The 15,253-nt window shown below is 41.2% G+C and overlaps 1 long non-coding RNA gene across 2 annotated transcripts in view; it reads left to right on the top strand.

Annotated features, from left to right (window-relative positions):
- Nucleotides 1-15,253, top strand: part of LOC131424049 (uncharacterized) — an 18,690-nt gene extending 3,437 nt beyond the window's left edge. For both annotated transcript variants that reach the window (XR_009226454.1, XR_009226455.1), the window contains exons 2-3: nt 11,803-11,909; nt 14,896-15,253. This is a non-coding gene — a long non-coding RNA (uncharacterized LOC131424049). The remainder of the gene's footprint in view (nt 1-11,802; nt 11,910-14,895) is intronic.

The following is a 15,253-nucleotide window of genomic DNA, read 5'->3' as shown; positions in this document are numbered from 1 at the left end:
GGCCATAGGCAGATCACAGCAAAGCAACCAGCTTTTTCAAGGCCAGGTGCCCCTTCTCTCTAGTTCCTGAGATGGAATTGTGTCTTGTGTAATATAATTGTGGAGGTGACATTTTGAGACTTCATCTGGAAATCCAGACCATTAGGAAAAGCTGGGCTTTCATTCTAATTGGAAAGCAGCTAATGGGAACTGAGTAGTGGCTGCCCCCTTGGACCAGGAAGGTTTCTTTAGTTTTTAAAAATCCTTGTCTTCCACTGATGCCTTATATGCATTCCTACCTGACTTGCTTTAATTGTTACTGTGCCCATTTGTCTATATCAGACATTTGAGTTTGGGACCCAAGATTACATTTTGGAAGAAATGGAGGAAATGTATGACCCTAGAAAATAGAATAAAAATGCTCTGATTGAGGAAACATGATGAGCTAAGGCAATTATGGCCCATATCCTCCCCTATATGTAATTATAATATACAAGAAGGTAGGATTGAAGAGAACTGAGTTCTAATACTCTCTCTGCACTCAAATGCAAATAATTGGCCCTGGAATTTATTTTCTCTGATCCTCAGTTTCTCAATTGGGATGCTTCCCCTCCCTGAGGTTCGGATTCAAATATGTTTGGGTTGGGGGCCTTGGAATCTGTAATTTTGACAAATTCCCAAGGTGATTCTTAGTGACCAGCAAACCTGGACGTTAACCAGCAGCTACCGATATAGACATAAGAACCAGCTCTTGGAGAAGGACAATAACAATTGGAGCTCATCTAAACAATCAAAAATTCAAGGGAATATTTCAGTTTTAGCAGGAATATTCTCAGGGAGAAAATATTATGAAGTTGAGAATCTGAAAACCTGAGTTAGAAACCAAACCATCTAGATTGGACTGTCACAGCAGGGTAGGTGAAGTGTGTATGTAGTACTCTGACCCCCTTACTACCACCATCACCTCCTTCCCAGTCACTAGCTCTTGGCTTCCTACAATTCATAAACAGGATGGTTAGGGTCATTCAGGTTCTGAGCAGGCCGTAGCTGCAGGTAAGCTCAATGAAGGGGCTGACAGCTTGTGTCTTATATCTCAAAGCAATTTGTAAGTTGCTGATGGAGTAGGACTATCCTTATACTCGAGTATAATGCAGTTAGTGCTGATTGACTAGGTGAATCAGAAAGAAGTGAGCATTCACTGTCATTATGAACACTTGCCCAGGTTTGGTGCTTGGTGCCACTTGCATGTACTCTCTCACTCTCAGCCTCCCCAGGAACATGGCCAGAAACCTTCCTGACTCCTGGCATGCTCTACTGAGCTGAGAGCCATCTTTGGAGAACTGATAGTTAATGAGGGGCCTGATGTGTAGAAAATATTTTATTTCCATGCAAAAGCAAATTAAATGCCTCCAATGTCTTGTTTTAAAATTAAAACTATCATTTTTCTTTGAGAAAAAGATCCTTTGGATTTCTGAATTTCAAATTCTGGAGCACATTTTTCTAATCAAGGGGAATTTCTAGTGACTTAGAAGTGCAGAAATCCTCACTGTAGGCAAACTTGAATTTTAACAGTACATTATCCTGTTTGAAAGTTAAAAAAAAAAATGGTATGTGGTCTAATAACGTATGATGATTTTTCATGATGGTTAAAAAAAACAAAATTTATCAATTAATAATCAACATTAATATTGCACAGTCTACTCTTGGTCAATCAGGCCTCAAGAAATCTCTAAAAATAAAAGGACATATCAGGCAAAGAAGGACACACAAGTTTTAGGAAGTAGGGCTTAGGGTAAGATGTTTCTTTCCCTACCAGGACACTTGCTGAAATACAGTTTGGCAATTAACTCACATATTTTTCGCCCTATATCTTTGTAATACACAACATTGGTTTGGTTTAATGACACAAGAAAGCATTGAAATATTTCAAAGCTGATAGTCCTGGTAAAAACTTAACTTGTACCAAAGTAATTTTTTTATTTATGGGCTTCGGGGGCATTTATGGTGCTCTACAAAGCACAGAAAAGACAAGTTTATGCTCTGGGCCTTCTGAGAGTGCTTAGCATTTAGATAGCAGTGACAGGTACCAGCTGAGTGACTTTGTGAGTTATTAGGAAAGATGGCCTCCTGGTAGGGATGATGGGCTGCACTGCTTGGGGGAAGAAGATTATATAGGATATGGTCACCAGTCACTGCATTTGAAGCCACTTTTCTAGAAGTGGTGATGGACCTTTAAGGGACAGAAGGATTGTAGAAGATACAAAAGAGCAAGAAAGCCATTTGATATAAGGGAAACAGTAAGACCAAGGCACAGTGGTGTTCTTATCTATTGTGTTCAAGGGACATATTTTAGGGGTTGGGGGTTGAGTGTTAGGGGGGATCTGGAAGATGAAGAATCTGGGCAGGTAGTCTGGGAATAAAGCAGATAAAAATATAGAGTTTTCTATGGAAGTTTCTGAGTGAAAGAATGGTGTAGTAGTAATAATTTTTTTTGAATAATTACTGTACCAGCTTCTCCATCTCTTGACTCACACCAACTCTGTTTTTATTTTATTTTATTTTATTATTTTAGAGAGAGAGAGAAAGAGAGCATTTTTTTAATATTTATTTTTTAGTGGACACAACATCTTTGTTTGTATGTGGTGCTGAGGATCGAACCTGGGCCTGGGCCGCACGCATGCCAGGCGAGTGTGCTACCGCTTGAGCCACATCCCCAGCCCCCAACTCTGTTTTTAGTATCTTTTTTTATGGATGTGGAAATGACCAAGGTAGGATTTGAACACAGTCTTTTCACCTCTACAGCAAATGCACTTACTCACTAGGTGGGCCAGTACTCCTCAGCATGGTAGATGGTTTTTTAAGGGAGATTAGTCTGGTGATGATACTCTGGGAAGGAAGAAAAGCCTAGTGTTGGGAAATCCAATTAGGAGGTGATGGCATAATTCTAGACATCCTAGACACCATGCTTAGTGTTGCTTCCTGCCTCTCCATCACTGGATTTCATCCATTCTCACAGACGATGCTAAATCCAGTCTCCATCAACTTTTGCCCCTTACTCTGCTTACCTCCAGTGCAGCCAGAAAGTCTTTGTAAAGAACACATCTGATCATGGTACTCTTTTAATTAAACCCTCTGTGTAAAATCCACACCCTTGGGTTACAGAGTTTTTCATGAGCTAGCTCTTGTTTTCCTTTCTGGTCTCATGTCCAGATACCTCTTTCCTTCCTTCCTTTCTTCCTCCCAGGGTTGCAAGGCAAAGGCTTTATTTATTTATTTGTTTGTTTGTTTATTTGTTTATTTATTTATGGTGCTGAGGATTGAACCCAGTATATCACATGATAGGCAAGCTCTATCACTGAGCTACAGTCATAGCCCCTCACCATTTTTTTGACCAATGGTTCACCTACCAGTTGTACATTAGAATCACCTGATATACAGTTCCCACCTCTGTTATCACAAACTTGGGGACAGGGGCAGGCAGAGAAGACTTAAAAAAAAAAAAAAAGTCTTCTTAGCTGATTCCAATGTCTACTTCACAGACAGACTGGACAGACTCTACTCTCTGAAAGAACCTGCTTTCTTCCCTTGTCTAAGTGTTATGCTCGAATTTGGGACCCCCAAAAGACCACCAGAGACCAAGATTGATGTAAACAGCAAAGATGTGTTTATTGCGAGCTAGCTTGGTCCTCCGCACGCAACACAGCGACTGGTGATGCTGAGAGTCCCCGAGCCCAGGGTTTGCAGCAGTTTTATACATTCTTTGGAGAAAGCAAGGACCCCCACATACATCATAGCATCTCTTAGCAAATCATCACACATTGCAGGAAAATCAAATAACAACTCTAAAACATGATTAGCACATTCACTGGTGGGAACAAGTTGGGTAGGGGTGATTGGTTACTACAAAAGTGGGATTCATTTGAACTGATTGGTTTAAGCCAAGAGGGGTGTTGGTGCTGAACTACAGGGTTTCCCAACACATTATCAACCACCATAAACTACTGGGAGGGTCATCTGGCATCCCAGGTATTTCCCTGTCTCATGCTGATTCGTGGCTGCTAGGGGGTTACTATGGGTCTCCACCTAGCCTGACTGAGTCAGGGACACCTGGAGCAGCAGATCTCTCCTGTTATTTGTAGATTAACCACTTAGCAGGGTGGGAATGTGCCTAGGAGTGCTCTGTGGGTCTTTCCAATGACAAAGGTCATGTCCCCTCCTTGGACAGGCTTTGCTCCTTGATAGAGGCTGGTTTTTCATAAGCCTTTGCACATGCCACTCTTTCTGCAGGGAGCACCTTTCTTGTGTCCTGTTTCACTTGGTTGACTCCTATGATCTTTGGATTCTGCTTATCACTTTCTTGCTAGTGTCTAGATGGGTGCACGTATAGACTCCCAATAGATATTTGTTGAATCATTGAAAAATCTTGGTTAGATGATTAAATAATGCCCTCTCCATCAAGAATAGTGATGTCCTAGAATGGAAAGTTATACTTCACATATATATGATATGTCAGGATACATTCTACTGTCATATATAACTAAAAAAGAACAAATTTAAAAAGTAATTAAAAAAACTAACCAAATGTGGCCTTCAACAACAACAACAAAAAGAGTCCTAATGTTCTGATCCCCAGAACATGTGAATATGTGGGCTAATGTGGCAAAGGGATATTGCAGATATGTTCAGGTTAAGGATCTAGAGTGGGGAGACTATCTTGGATTGTCCAGGCAGTCCCAAAGTAATCACCAGTCTCCCTTTTCATAAAAAAGAGGCAATGGCATTAGAATAAGGAAAATGATGTTAGGACAGAAGCAGTGGTCAGAGAGGTAGTGCTGCACCACTGGCTTTGAAGCTAAGAGGAAGAAGGAGCCATGAACCAAGGGATGCAGGCAGTCCCTTGGAGCCAGGAAAGGAGAGGAGGACATTGTCCTTTAGAATCTCTGAAGGTATCATTGCCCTGGCAACAATCTTGACTTTGACCCAGTAAACCCTGCTTCAGACTTCTGACCTATATACAGAAAGGTAAGAAAATAAATCTATAATAATTGAGATTGATTTAAATGATTAAATTTGTGATAATTCCTTAGAGCACAAGAGAAAACTAACACAGATGTCCTGCCTGAGCAACTTTTCCTGATCACTTCTTCTCTGAGGGGCAGGGTCAATGCTTTTCCTGTTGATATCCATACACTTCAATGTCACTTTTCTGTGCCTTGGTTCCCCTGTGTGTAAGTACTTCCCTCAATGGGTTCATATAAGGATTAAATTACTTAATGAGTTAATATATGCAAAGCCTTTAAAACAGTGTCTTTTATTTAGTAAGTGCTTGATAAATGTTAGCTGTTTTTATTACTAAAACACAACCCACTTATCACAACATTATAATTTTTTTCCCCTCTTTTTGTACTGAGATTGAACCCAGGGCCTCTTGCTACATTCCAGCCCTTTTAATTTTAATTTTATTTTGAAACAAGTTCTTCCTAATTTGCACAGGCTGACTTTGAACTTGCTATCATCCTGCCTCAGCCTCCCAAGTAGCTGGGAGTATAGGCAAGTGCTACCAGTCCTCCCCCTACCTTTGTATTTGCTGAATGAAGAAAGTGAGTGGGGCTGGGTGAGGTGGCTTTGGAGGCTAAGCCCAGAGGATTTCGAGTTGAAAACCAGCTTTAGCAACTTACTGAAGTCCTAAGCAACTTAATGAGAACTTGTCTCAAAATAAAAATATAAAAAGGGGCTGGGAATGTGGCTCAGTTAGGTGCCCCTGGGTTCAACCCATAGTACCAAAAAAAAAAAATAAATAAATAAATAAATAAATAAAGTGGAAATAGAGGGAATAGAGATTAAGAGATGGATGTGATTAAGAGATGTTTGATTTTAATACTTCTTTCACACCTATGGGCCTGATCCCAGGGCCTCAGCAATCATCCTTTCTGGAATTGATCTAGTAAACATTTTCCTCTTAATCCTGTCCTATTTAAAAAAAAAAAAAAAAAAAAGTTTGTTTCCTGGCTTCCATCCTGCAAATCCCCTTGGTTCTCAGCTCTTCTGGGACCTGGTTATGCTTACTGGTAGCTCCTGTTTCCAAGAACTCAGTCTCAGAGCCCTGAGCTCCTCTGCTGCCTTGGGAAGGGAATTCAGATCATTTTAAGGAAAAAGGAGAAAGATGATTCAGAAGTGGGTAGATGGTTTCAAGGCCACTGACTCAGTGACTGGCTAAGAGGAACAAACTGGAAAAGGTTCAGAGGCCCCTACTGTGGTGGCTTCCCCTTCCCTGGCTGGCCTTACAACCCTGGTGCTCTCCTCAACTGCCCCAAGTCTCAGTGTACCCTCCTGCCAAAGGGGCCATCATAGCACCTGCTTTACCAGAGTATCCTGAAGGTAAAAGAAAAAGTGGCCCTCTGGAATCCAGCACAATGCCCCATCCATGGGCAGGACCCTCTAAATGTCTCTGGCATTAGTTTGAGCAGGAATGGCAGTAAACAGACATTATATTATATTACCTATAACAGTGACTTTCAAACTTGGGTCTAAGGAGCACCTGCTTATACTCTTAATATTACTGAAGACCTCAGAAACCTTTTGTTTATATGTCTATCTAGTGATATTTGCCACATTATAAATTAAATCTGATAATCATAATGCACCAATGAAAAATGAAAACAAAAACAAAAGCAATAAATACCCACCAACTAGTTAAAAAAAAAGAAATTAAAACTCAAATATTTAAAAATATTTATTAAATCGTGCAAATGAAAGACCTAAGCAACCTTATTCTACTTGGGACTTCATTTTGCTCTGAAACTTCCTACTGCAGTCCTAAAGTCAGGAAAATACCACAGAAAGCTCTGTGGAAACAGTTCTCAGAAAAGCTGCAGATGGTGATAGCCTAAGATAGGCCAAGATATGGAAATGTCTGAAATTCCAGATGGCCCCCACCTAGTGTGGTGACCAATATCTAAACTAGAAGCCCTGAAGCTTGGAACGTACCCCCCCTTGCAACACCCTCACAGTTTAAACCAATCATTTTTAAGTGCATCAACCCCTTGAACTAACCAGTAATCTTTTCCAGATTCTTTCCCGCCACTTGATGCGCTAATCATGTTTTAGAGTTGTTTTATGATTTTCCCGTGGTGTGTGATGATTTGCTATGATGCTATGATGTATGTGAAGTCCTTGCCTTCCCCAAAGAGTGTATGAAACTGCTGCAAACCGAGCCAGCTTACATCGATCTGGGTCTCTGGTGGACTTTTGGGGGTCCCGAACTCGAGCATAATACAAAGAATAAAACCATTATATGTTAATATATCTTTTTTTTTTTTTTGAGAGAGAGAGAGAGAGAGAGAGAGAGAGAGAGAGAATTTTTTAATATTTATTTTTCAGTTTTCGGTGGACACGACATCTTCATTTTTTTATTTTTATGTAGTGCTGAGGATAGAACCCAGCGCCCCCCGCATGCCAGGTGAGCACACTACCGCTTGAGCCACATCCCCAGCCCCTTAATATATCTTTTTAAAAATAAAAAATAGCCTATTTTTCCAAAACAAGAATAATTAAAGTGGCATTACTTTACACTTTTGCAAATTTCTTTTTTTATATATTTTAAAAATTTGTTCTTTTTAGATACACATGACAGTAGAGTGTATTTTGACTTTAATGTCTGGCTTAATAGAAGGTAGCCAGGTGCCTATGTCTGCTTCTATGTTAGTCTGATGTGGTACCACATGTCAGGGAGTCTCTGTAAAAGTTCACCATACACTGGTGAGAGAATGAGGGTAATAAGACAAATAATATCTTAGTTTCATTACAAAATAGTTGGAAAAAAAAAAAACAAAATAGTTGGACCTCAATGACTGCCTGAAGGATACTCAGGCAGTTCCTAAAAGCCTACACTGGGCTTATCTGCCCCGACTGGAGAAACCTATTGACCTCACAACCAGCCTAACCAAAAGCAAGAGAGCAGCAAGTTTGATAAGTGACTCTTTGGGAAAGTTCCTTCTGGCTTGGAGAGCCAGGGACATACCCATTCCCTGGCAACCTATTCCTAATACTCCCTTTGTGTTAGTCAGCTGCTGATCACTGCTGTGACAAATACCCAAGAAAACCAACTTAGAGGAGGAAAAGTTTATTTTGGCTCATGCTTTTAGAAGTGTTAGTTCAAGGTCAGCAGCATTGCTTTGGGCCTGAAGTGAGGCAGAACATCATGGCCTGTTGTGTTGTGAAGCTGTAATGCCAGACTCATGGGACCCCACTAGACCTCCAGGAGCTGAATCCGATGCAATCACACAAGAGTCTTTATTTCAAGCTCTAGCCTGGACTCAAAACCTTTTTGACTCAGTGGTCCCGAGGAGTGAGTTCTGGTCCTTTGTTCAGTGAGGATTTATAGTTTTTTTGCAGGATACTCTGTGTATCAAAACATCACACAGCAAATCATTTCACACCACGGGAAAATCAAACAACAACTCTTAACATTGATTAGCACATTCACTGGCGGGAACAAGTTGGGTAAGGGTGTTTGGACAGTACAAGAGGGGGATTTGTTTGAACTGTTTATGGTAGTTGATAACAAGTTTCCCAACTTGTTATCAACTACCATAAACTACTGTGGGGTCATCTGACATTCCAGGTATTTTCCCTGTCTCATGCTGATTGGTGGTTGCTAGGGGGTTGCTATGGGTCCTCACCTAGCCTAACTGAGTCAGGGACACCTGGCGCTGCAGATGTCTCCTATTATTTATAGACAAATGACTCAGCAGGGTGCTTATTTGCCTATGGTTTTTCCTGTGGGTTTTTCCAAGGACAGGGGTTACACCCCCTTCCTTCGGACAGGCCTTGCTCTGAGGTAGAGGCTGGTTTCTCAAAAATGGAGTCACATCAGTTTCTCAAAGCAAAGCTGCTCACTTTATAGAAATAGAGAAAAAGAAAGGGGCTGGGAGATCAAACATGGTCCCCAAGTGCATGCTTTCTGAAAGGAAAGCGAGGAACCGGGAGACAGGTGATGGGCAACAGAGACCAGGCAGAGATACACAAGAGAGTTTATTTATCAGAGATGACAAATAAAATCCATCTCTACATAGACAAAACAGACTTGGGGTTTGAGACTTTTATGGAGAAGGCTCTGGGATTAGAGCAGGGTGGGCCCTAACGTGGAGGGTGGGGTTGGTATGAAGGAGTGGTGAGCCTTTCTCTGAAAGGCCCTTGGGCGGGAAAGCCTTAAAATGGCTGTTTTCACTTAAGATGGCCATTCATATGCTAAGCAAGTACCTTACACTTCCAATTACCGACTCCCTTATCTAGGCCCTATCTCCTATAGTGCCTGCCACCTCCCAGTAGTCTAATTATCTGTCAATGAATTAATTCTTTGATAAAGTAAGAGCTGCCTGGAGCCATCCTGGGGCTATGAGTGTACTACTGCTCATCAGAGCCTAATGAATAGGAGGATCTGGTGTCTGGAAACTTCCAGTGGACATTTCCTCTGTGTAAGACTGCCCAGACACATTGTAAGCCCTATTCAGCTCTGCCTGGTCCCACACAGCACCAGAGATGGGGTGACCTGCTGCATTCACACAGCCCTTCTGAGATGGGTATGACCTGCTAAGATGCCAGTCAACCTACTGACTGGAAGACATCAGGAAGCAGCAAGACTCCATCCCTGAAGTCTTATCCCTGCCTTTGATGTATCCACTTAAATAAGCCACAGGAGACATTTTCTAATTGTCCAGCTCCAGCTCCAGTGTGGGCTGGATCTATTAGGTGCTCCATCCTTTAAACCTAATTCTGACTTTGTCTTTTGTTCTTCACTAATTATTCTAGATTTTAATTTCTTAGGTGGCTTACACCCTCCTGAGCAGGAAGAAAAACCTCCCTAATCAGGCGCTGGCCGCCTCCCCATAATAAAGAGCCTTCATGATCCAATTCCTTCTCAAAATTCCTACCTCTGAACATTGCTACGTTGGGGACCAAGCCTTCAACACATGAGTCTTTGTGGACACTTCATATCCAAAGCATAGTATACCTCTTGCTTCCTTTCCAATCAGTTTGTTAAATGGTTTGAATGTGTCCCCCAAACACATGAGTGTTGAGGTAATCTCCGTACAACAGTGTTGAGAGGCAGAACTTTTAAGGTGGTTAGGTCTTAAATGGATTAATGCTCTTATCATCATGGGAGTGGGTTAATTAGCATAAGAGTGTCTAGGATTCTTATAAACTTCTTTCTCTCTCTATGACATGTTATGATGCAGCCAGAAGACACCCATTCTGAGACTTCCCAGCCTCCAGAGGCATGAGACAAACAAACTTTTATATTTTATAAATTCCCAAATCTTAAATATTCTGTTATGGCAACACAAAACAGACCAAGGCAGGGACTGTTAATTTCTGAGCCAATCAAGGTTGGTTAGGGGTAGAATACCTATCTGGTAAGGACAGTCTGGATTTGTGTTTCTGTGGATAGATGGTCTGGGAATTTGGGGCCAGGAGATATGGGGCATTAAAACTGCCAGCCCAAATCTCTGAATTGGAACAACTTTCGATACTGAGCTTTAGAGTCATCCCTCACTGATTTTTTGCTAGGCCTGCTTTTACTTCTTATTATACAGCTCTACTGTTTCTGACCTGAGTGAGAAAGGCCACTGTTTGGCCAAGCTTCTCAAAGGCTGCCAAAGGTACGCAGCTTCTGGTGGCTCTAGCATTTCCTGATAGGCAGGGCTCAGGGGTGCTGATTTATTGGGACAGAAGGATGGCATATATCTGACATTATACATTTGACATACATTTCTGTGGAACAGGGTGGGACTGAATGAGTGATGGAGGTTGGGCTATGACTCACCCACCCCCAGTTCCCCTGCCCAACTCACAAGAGTGAATTCCCCTTCTTCCCCTCTCAGTATCTTAAATGAGCACTTAGATGAGATTAACATTATAGAGCAAAAGGAAAGGTAAGAATTTCAAGTATTCTCTAGGAGTCTTTTAAGTATTCACTGAAGTATGTGTTGGTTCTTATATTCATTGGAACATAAGTCCAGAACATTTCAAATTATATTACAAGTTTTTAACAATAATTTATAACATATAGAAAAAACACTGCTTATTTAACTCAAGTGCTCTCATTTTTAGATATTTCAGTCCTTATTACATTGATATATAGCTGTAGATTATGGGTTATCTTACTATTCTTGCTAATTATATTCACATTTCTCTAGAATCCTACCCAGTAGTCACCCCCCCCTTTTTTAAAAACTTTATTGGAGAGAGGCTCTTGCTCTATTGTTGAGTCTGACCTTGAACTTTTGGTCTTCCTGCCTCAGCCTCCTGAATGACCAGAATTACATGTATGTGCCACTGTGCTCTGCTGCTCACTTATTTTTAATGCCTTATTATATTCCGTTGAGTGAATGTTAATGGAGAACAGAAAGTGTGTTCTGAGTTCTGATTCGGGGAGAACTTAAAGATATCAGAAGTTTGATTAAAAAAATGAAAGGTGACAGCTGGGGATGGTGATGCTCTCCTATAATCCCAATGGCTCTGCGGGCTGAGGCAGGAGGATCTCAAGTTCAAAGCCAGCCTCAGCAATTTAGCATAGCCCCAAGCAACATAGTAAGACTCTGTTTCAAAATAAAAAATAAAAAGGGCTGGGGATGTGGCTCAGTGGTTAAGCACCTCTGGGTTCAATCCTTGGTATATTGACAGTAGAATCTAGACCGAATAAAGACTAACTAAATGATGGTTGTTATTATCTATAACCTTTTCTTCACCTTTCTTCTTCTAAAAGACCCATCCATTTAATGAAAATCTGGGCTTCTGTAGTGACCCCTGTCATCTGTTTAGCATTTAGAGACAAAGTTGACAACTGGATCTCAGGCTGACAGAGCTAAGCAGCTTCATTTTCACATTGGGAGAGCAGCTCAGTGAACTTCCTCTGCCTACTTTATCATGTGAGTAACTTCTGGAGTGGGAAAAGTGGGGTGTGGGCCAGAGAAGGGTCTCTGAAATAAGTCACTTGGAGAAGTGCTGGGGCCATTCATTAATGCTACAACAGGTGATTTTAGAGCACCATTTTTTTTTTTCCCTATCAATTCAGCACCAGACACTTAGGGCTGCTAGGCCTTAAAGATGCAGATGAATTGATATTTTCTGTTCTGAAGTTCCTGAATGTGCAGAGAAGAAGATGATAGACTGAGAAAGAGTAAATGGGGAGAATGCTCAATGTTCACTCTGGGAGGTCAGGAAGGAGCCAAACCCACCTTGGACTGATGTTGGAGCTAACATAGAGTTTCTTCCAGGAATCACTCAGTGTTTTAGGTAATAACATCAGAAAAGATACTCAGGAACCAGGTCATGGAGGGCATTGTGTGCTGTAGTAAGGTGGATCTCCCTATCCATTCACTTTAACAGGCAGTGCAAGAAGTTGAAGGTTCAAAGGGACAGAAGCAATGGGCAATGAAGGGTCATGCCCTTCCTCCCTCACATTGCCCTTTGTTTCTTTTTTTCATGCCCCCAAAGATTTTTATCCCTCAACAGCATACGGTTCTAGTTAGGGAAGAGAAGGAGAAAGGAGACAGGAGAAAGAAATTCCAAATAATGACAGTGGAGAGGAAAAGGGTGTTTGGGGAGCCAACTGGCTGATGCAGTCATTTGTATTTAAGAGATGGATGCAATTTAGGCATCTGAAAGCCAGAGGTTGTCATAGAAAATAAATTTCCCGTGCCACACAGCAATTCATCAGCCCTGAACTTCACCTGCTAGTTATTTATGAGTTTGTAGAACTTGAATAAATGCCAGGCAAGTTTTTTTTAATGTTTGTTTTTTCAGTTGTAAGTTTATTTTACAATATTTTTTCCTAAGACCAAATTATAAGTTAGATCCTCACAATAAAAGGTGAAGAGTACTGATGTTTTGGGGTAAGTAAGACAGTTGTTCTGATAACCCCCAATCATCAGCCAACTCTTCTTGCAACTATGAGGCAATTAAACAAAGCAGGGTAGTGTTTTTTACTTGTGAAATATGAATGTGTGTAGATTTAGCCGATGGCATCTTGACATATCAACTTTGTGAGGCAGTTCAGTGAAGTTAAAAAATATGTAAAGTTCCAAAAAAACATTGAGCTTGATTTAAATACTTTTAATTACGGAATATTTGTCAGGGACTAGAAGGAAATTCTCCTTCAAAGATTAGCCTGACAGCCCCCTGGGAGACATCCTGCCTGGGAGGCATCCTGCAGCTACCTATCTCCCTGGAACATCCTGTGGTTATCAGGATCATCAGACATCTTGCACCTGGCAGTTTTACCACCCACATCCAGCAGTTGTTGATTAGAGAGCTTCCCCATCCCCAGCATATAAATACCCCTATGTGAACAATAAAAGTTTGCAGCTTGATCAGAATTTTTGTCTTGCTGTCACCTTTCGTGTCTCTTGTCCCTTCATTCCTCCCCATCTAGGTTCGCTGCCCACGTTGATGTGTCCTGCCGGACGGGACAAATATTAGCCGAGGATAAAGTACTTTACTCTGTGTATCTGATGACCATGATTTTGCAACATCTGATAGAACAAATTGATTTCTTTAGCATTTTTTGATAAGTCATTTGGATATGCCTCTTAAAAGTTATATGAAGACTTCTTAGTGGAACAACTATGATTTAAGAGTGATAAAGATTTCAACTCTAAGAATAAACCACATGGTGTTTCAAATCCAACACTGTATAAAGGATCCTAGATGTCATGGTAGAATTTAGTTTTGGAACAGGAAATGGAAATTAAAATCGACTGGAAAAGTCTAGTAAGAGATCATTCAAAAGCCTCGTATTAGAAACTCTTTAAAAAGGAAAATAACATGAACACCTCATCAAAATGAGGTGTAAAAAATAAACAGATGGGGACCTTGCAGGAAAAAAAAATTGTTATAGCGAATCTGTTTCCCTTCCAAATAATTTCCCAAAATAATCAAACCTGTAAAAATTATGTAATGTGCAGTTAGTAATGTTTAATTGAATCTCCTTTAGCCTTTCTTTTTCTTCTTTTTGGATCTGTACCTGTGGCCATTCATTTGGAATTAGACATGTGTTTCTCAAAGCCATAGGGAGAAAGCAGGGATACTCGGGCAACAGCCACTAGCAACTGGGCTTACGTTCAGATATGTGGAAGGGATATTTGGCTTCTTAGGCTCTGACAGGAAGATGATGTACTCTTTGTGTGGCATGGAGTGGGATGGTCCAGAGCAGTTGCTGGTACCAGAGGAAGTCACAGAGGACCTCCTTCCTGCTTCTCCACAGTGGGCTCAGCAGGACAACCAGGCATTGTGTTTATGCTCCAGACAAGAAAACATGGGAGATGAGGAGCAAAAGTGAAGGTCAGAGTCCTGTAGACCTGATACCCTTTAAAATGCTTTCCTGGAGGCCAGGTGTAGTGGCACATGCCAGTAATCCCAGTGGCTCTGGAGGCTGAGACAGGAGGATCGTGAGTTCAAAGCCAGCCTTAGCAATAGTGAGGCGCTAAGCAACTCAGTGAGACCCTGTCTTTAAATAAAATACAAAATAGGGCTGGGGATGTGGCTTAGTGGTTGAGTGCCCCTGACTTCAATCCTTGGTACACCGCCCTCCCCAATAAATAAATAAATTAATAAATAAAATGCTTTCCTGGAAGAGCCACCCTGACTTGTGCCTACATTTCATCAGCCAGCATGAATTTCATGGCTGCCTCTAACCATAGGGAATCCAAGGGAGGGGAGGGGTTGAACTGAAAGCTTTATCATTGCAAATGGAATAGAATTTTCTTGGTAAGGAAGAAGGGGAGGATGCTTCTGTTCTTGATTGAAAATATTTACTTTATCCTGTTTGCCATTAAATGGAAGTTAAATGTTCATTGCAAGATGATTGTGAGATGCTTACACAGGCCTTCTGCTTCTCATTTTTGTTCTGTAAAGCACGAACCACGGCCATGACATCCAGCATAGGCACTGGGTGGACGAGAGGCTACACAAGACAATGAGGCGCAATGAGTGGGTTCCCAAATCACACTGCCTGAGTCCTCTTCCTGGCTGCCATTTATTAGCTGTGTAACCAAGGGTATGTGTCCCACTTGTTCTGTCTGTCAAGGGGGGTGATTGTACAAACTACAGGTACTGATGTGAAGAGTAATTGAGTTAATATATAAAAAGAGATTAGAAAGAGCTGGGCACATAATAAAACACTCCACGGAAGTTAGCTATGATTATATAGTATTTTCCAATTATTTATTTAAAAACAAATGGGATTAGTCCAAAAGTACAGGCTTGCCTTCTA

Source organism: Marmota monax, unplaced genomic scaffold (genome assembly GCF_021218885.2).
Source record: "Marmota monax isolate L192 unplaced genomic scaffold, Marmota_monax_Labrador192_F-V1.1 WCK01_AAM20220418_F8-fsc00095, whole genome shotgun sequence".
In the NCBI taxonomy this organism is placed as follows: domain Eukaryota; kingdom Metazoa; phylum Chordata; class Mammalia; order Rodentia; family Sciuridae; genus Marmota; species Marmota monax.
The sequence above is the reverse complement of the archived record's forward strand: the minus strand, read 5'-3'. Positions and strand labels throughout refer to the sequence as shown.